The sequence below is a fragment of the Octodon degus genome, unplaced genomic scaffold (assembly GCF_000260255.1).
Source record: "Octodon degus isolate 3935 unplaced genomic scaffold, OctDeg1.0 scaffold00081, whole genome shotgun sequence".
Taxonomy (NCBI): Eukaryota; Metazoa; Chordata; class Mammalia; order Rodentia; family Octodontidae; genus Octodon; species Octodon degus.
Window position 1 is genome coordinate 3,612,875 of NW_004524657.1, and position 6,266 is coordinate 3,619,140.

Here is a 6,266-nt window from a genome sequence, read left to right on the forward strand (position 1 = left end):
TTGCCATTCCAGTATTTATCTTATGTTTTACTCTTAGTACTTCTTTGCTATCATGAAAACTTTTTCTTAGTTCAACTGTTTTGAATCATTTAATTTTCTGAATATTGTTTAATCTTAATTTGTGTTCTAAGATTTATACTGTATCTTTGACTTACAATTTATTTAAAAAACATTGTATGATATCTTCTTCTAGTATTAGAAACTTTAAAAAGTATATTTCCATTTTCTGTTGACTTAAAAAAAAAGAGGTTTGTACCTATGAAAAAAAAGGAAGAAAACAAACCTGAATATGATAAAATAGTAAAAAGTCATGGGGTCAAATTCATACCACGGAAAACCTAAGAGGTTAAATAAAACCCCTAAGAAGTAAGAATGCAATTTGTGGTATGGCCTCCCACCTAAGATCAGGTATGAATTCTTCATGGGAGGTCTGAGAGACCTACATTGAGCACTACTTTAGTAGTGAAATAAACTGCCAAAATAATTCTCAGAAAAAAAAGAATTGAATTCACTAAATGCATACTACCAAGGCCATTGTGCTAGGAAAATAGAAATCAATGACAAGAAATTTCAGAAAAGGCAAAAACTCTTGTAAAATGAACAACATACTTCTAAACAATAAATGAGTCATAGAAGAAATAAAAAAAAGTTTAAAAATATCTGTATATTAATAACAATGACTGTACCATTCAATGAAATTTTTGGGATGCTATTAAAGTAATCCTAAGAAGGAAATTCATGGCAGTCAGTGCATACAATAGGAAAGCAGAGCAAACTCAAATAAATAACCTTCTGAGAAATCTTTAAGATACTTCACAAACAACAACAAACTTAACCCCAAACTTAAAATAAGGAGGGAAATTATAAAAAGCAGAATGGAAATCAACAAAATTAAGAATAAATAAACTAAAACATCGACAAATTGAAGAGCTGATTCTTTGAAAGAATAAATAGGCAGATAGACTATTAGCCAAACTCACCAAGAGAAACAACTCACATTGATGCAATTAGATATGAGAAGGTGAAATCACAGTAGACATCATCAAAAATCTAGAAAATAGTAACTACTTCAAAAAACATATTCCAATAGATTAGGAAATTTTGAAGAAATGGACAAATTTCTAGACACATGCAAACTGTCAAAACTAACCAAAGAAGACAAATATTCTTAACAATACAATTACAAACATGAAAATTGGCTCAGTGATAAAGAATATACCAATTTAGAAAAGCCAGGACCTGATAGATTCACTGCTGAATTTTATAACATCTTTAAATCATATCACCAATACTCCTTAAGCTCTTCAAAGAAACTGAAAGGGATGGGAGTGCTCATAAATTTATGGAAACTGGTGTCACCCTGATTCCCAAATTGGAAAAAGACTAAACCAAAAAAGAGAATAATAGGGATATTCTGTTAATGAAGATATTAGCAAATAGAATGCAACACATTATAAAAATGAGCATACAACAGGATCAAGTAAGATTTATCGTAGAGATGCAAGGATGGTTCAACATATGTAAATCCATTAATGCAACACATAACATAAACTGCGGCAAGGTGAAATCCTGCATGATCATATCAATAGGCACAGCAAAGGCTCTTGACAAAATTCAACACTAATTTTTGAAAAAAGATCTTTTCTTACCTTTTCACTAGCTGCAACGGCATCTTCAAGATCTGAAACTCTATCTTCACTTTCACTCAAGTGGTTTCGCAAGCTTGTGATTGAGATTTTAAGTTCCTCTATATCTCTTTGACTCTGCTTCATGCAATCTGTTTCTTTCCTATATTGCTTATTGAAGGATTATGAGCAATATAGGAATCAGAGGTTATTTCTGACATGATTTCCTCTATATGCTTCTGCATTTGCTTCTTTACTTCAGATGCTATTAATTCAGAGATTTCTTTTTTTATTTTCAGAGGTTATTTCTGATCTGAGTTCCTCTATACCTTTCTGCAGTTGAACTGTGGAGGTATGGAAGGACCATATATGAGAAAAGCTATTTATGAAAAACCAGCCCCATAATCATACTAAATGGGGAAAAACTAAAGCTATTCCCCCTTTAGTCAGGAGGAAGAGAAGGACACCTACCATCAGTACTTTTACTTGACATAGTACTTCAATCATCAACCTGTTCTGGTAGAGGCAGAACCAATATTATCAAAATGGTCATACTTTCAAAACTGTTATACAGATCCAAAACAGCCCCAATCAAAATACTAACAGGATGCTTTACATACCTAGAGAAAATAATCCTGAAATTCAAATGGAATCAGAAGAGACTGAGAATAGCAACAGCAATTTTTGGCAAAAGAGCAGAACAGGCAGTATAGCGATACCTGACTTCAAGCTGTACTACCAAGCAGTAGTGATTAAAAAGGCAAGGTAGTTGAACAAAAACAGATACATGGATGAATGGTGCAGAACTGATACTATGGAACCATCCAAGACACATTTAGCTATGATCTCGGACAAAGGGTCCTAAAACATGTTGGAGGAAAGATAGCCTGCTTAACAAGTGATGTTGGGAAAACTAGCCATCTGTTTGTAGAAAAATAAAACTGGACCTTTATCTTTACCCATAGATTAAATTAAAATCAAAATGGATCAAAGAGATAAATGTTAAAAACAAAAACATTAAACCTGCTGGAAGATAGACTGGACAAAACACTTGAATCCTTAAGTATAAGGAAGGGTTTTTTTAAACAGAACCTCAGTGGCACAAGAAATAACAACAAAAGCAACAAATGGAGTACATCAGAATAAAAGGTTCTATGCAGCAAAAGAACCAATCAGTGCAGTGCAGTGACAATCTTCACAATGGGAAAAAGTTTAACAGCTACTCCTCAGACAGAGCACAAATATCCTGGATATACAAAAACTCAAACAATTCAAATCATCTAAAATTAAATAACCAGCCAAACAACAGTCCAGAGAAATGCACAGACACTTCACAGAGAAGTATATATTGTCAATAAATAAAAAATATTCATCCATAGCTAGTAGAGAAATGCAAATTAAAACAACATTAAGATTCCATCTTACTTCAGAAAATGGCAATCATTAGGAAATTATGGTGGATTAACTAGTGGTCAGTTTGTAACACCCAGGTGAACAGAACTGGAATGGTACTGTATGTGGAAGGACCACCTAAAGATTGATACCTACAGCATAAATAGGAGAACTGCAAGGGAAGATTGTGTGCCTGTTCATCTTCCTGGAGAAGCTTGTTGTGTTGGCTTTCTTGATACATACTTGGCTGTTCTCATCATTGGAGGAGCTTGGAGCCTTGGGTGTTGCTGAGGGTGGCTGTGGTTCTTTATGGGGGATCTCTGGTTCTTAGCTTGAGTGTTTTTTCCTGGCCACCACATATTCTTCATCCTACTAGAACAGACTTTCTAGCTTCTACCACTGACCTTTAGACCTTTGCAGTACAGATCCATGAACCAGATATGCATGAGACATTGTCGTGGATCCTAGGCCTCCATTTGGACTTGTGGGGCCATTGCCATGAATTCTTGGTCTTGAACTAGACTCATGCAGGACATTGCTGTCAGATCAAGGCCCCCAGGTGGATTTTTGGGTCTCCAGTGGGTGGACAGATTTCCTGTACTCTTTCACATTTGACTCATTGGGTGACTATTTGATGGTATCTCTCATTGGAGTAAGGCAAGGTGCAAAGAGAAAGACAGGATAGATAGAAACGTACAAAGGAATAAATCTCTTGCAGTAGGGAAGTAATCCAAGAGAATAAGTGCAAGGGGTGAGGAGGCAGGGAAGGGGAAATAGGAAAAATAAGGATATGCCATTTACAGGACCATAATATCACCCATAAACATAAACACTGTAATTGACGACATGAGATAAGATAACATGTATGAAAAAAGGGATCAGGAACTGATAGAATGGGTTTATGGGAAGGGAAGGGCTAGGGAAATTAAAACAAGAAATTAGTCTGTAATTTGTGTATGGAACTGTTTCCAAGATGATTCTACACTTTGTGAATTGCAAACTTGTGCTAATAAAAAATAAAAATATTTATCCATCGCATTCCAATGTATATCCCAGGGTAAGAAACACTGGATGAAATGCAGGAATAGCACTTGAAGATTTTTCACATGCCAAGGACTCACACTATGCTCTTGCAAGGGTGGCTGGAGTGTCAGTGTGCCCTGCACCTTCTGTGATGCAGCTCGTGGCCACATGCTGTCAGACTAAGGCCATGAACTGGGTGTGGAGAGCTCCCTCAAGTTGGAGTGGAAGCACAACTAAGAATCTGGCTTCTCACTGAAAAAGGAAGGAACAGGGCATTTGATTTTCCCTCCAGTGAAACCATGCCCCAAAATATTCCTCCCAGCAATGGGCAAAGGGCCAGGAGTGGTGCCATCTTACTGACACCCCACTCATTTCAGACTGACTGTCCATGACAGGTGTGTGTGGCTCTCAGACTGCGCTGTGTTTCAGTCTTCTAGAACTTGATGGATGAAGAGGCTCAAGCTCACAAATTATAAGCACTTGGGGCTCAGAAGTTCACCAAGCTCCCCAGGTGGCTCCAATGCATACTGATGTGCAAGAACCCATGCTCTGCAGCATTTTCTTGCAAACTTTAATTAGCACCAGCCTTAGGACAGAGATTTGTATGTTATTTTTTGTGAATAGTCTACTGTGTCTCAGATTCAATTATGCCTAGTAGAAATTTCTTAAGCTATTATGTTTTTGCTCAACTTGATTTCTTATCCTTGGGCTGCATTATACATATCAAATGCTAAATACAATCTGATGCATACTAAAACAGAAAAACATTTCAAAAACATCTGAAACTTTAATCACATAATTTTCTCTAACTTAAACATCTGGAGATGTTCTGCTTGTTGGGCAGCAATGATCCCCAACTGGGAGGACATGTGTCAACAGCCGTGTCATCTGTATGTGGGGCCTGTGAGGCATGGATTTAGACAGTGTTGTGGCTTGTGTCTACATGTCCCCCCAAAGCGTTGCATGGTCAGAGGTGGGACTTTTGACAAGGTGGTTGGATGGAGCGTGTGTGACTCTGAAATTGATGCATGGTGCAGTGCTGGGCCCCAAGGCACTAGGATTAAGGGTGTGAGTGATTATCCCACCCTAAGTAGCCTGCATAAGATAAAAGAGACAGAAAGTTCTGTTCTCCTCCCTGTTGCTCTGCTACCTTCTGCCCACTATCAACTGTTATCCTCTGAGAAGCCCCCCTGCCTTAATGCCAGTCAATTGTGAACTACAACATTTAGAAGCTGTAGGGTATATAAATCTTTCTCCTTTTAACTTTGGGCGATGGATATTTTTTCTCAGCAATGAGAAAAGTAACCAATACAGATGGGGCAGAGCAGGAACAGTTTTAATACTACCATGCTGAGGCCTTAGTAGAAGACTCAAGAATTTTAGGCAACTGAATGAGAAAGAGTTGACACATCTTTGAGTGACTTTCAATTCTGGATATCCTATAACTTAAGGCTGAGCTCAGTGGAACTGTTAACAGAGAGCCTGTTGACATGCCACCTGCTCATGTCACTCTGTCTCTCACACCATGTGACAGCCCTAGAGGAGTTGGACTTCTTACCCAGTGGCTCAGGGACCCAGAAGCGAGCACTTCAGGAAACGAAGCAAAGCTACATGGCCTTTTATGACTTAAGTTTTGAAATCACATAGCATTACCTTTACATGTGAACTCCTGCTTGTGGAAAAAAAAAACACAAACCATGAACCCCACAGGTTCATACAATAAATACATTGATAAACTCCATCTCTTTACAGAACATGTGCCAGAGGATTTATGCTGTAAACCTTCCACAGATTATGAAGCAATTTATGTGAGGGCCCTGGATGTTGACTAACCCTCCAAGTAGGACTCTTATAATTGTTTCATAAATGAATAGCCTCTCTTACTAGAAATACAACTGAAGCCTTTTGTGTTTCAATTAAAAATGATTAGCATTTTTAGTTACTTTTCATTTGTAAGTACTATTTATATGCCAAGCTTGATTATACATTATGCAAAAGGACCATCTTTTTCATTTTCTTGGCTGTCTTTATGGTGTCTGAACTCTCATTTCAAATGCATCTCTCTGCCTATTATCTTCCTCCAGAATCTCCAATAGATTATGCTTCTCTAACAACTTGTCCCAGGCACATCTTATTTCCCCTTTCAACACCCAGCACTGTTGCCCTTCCAGGAGCTGTGAGCCACTTGAGGGACAGAGTATGGACCCTTGGGTTTTCAGAGAAGAA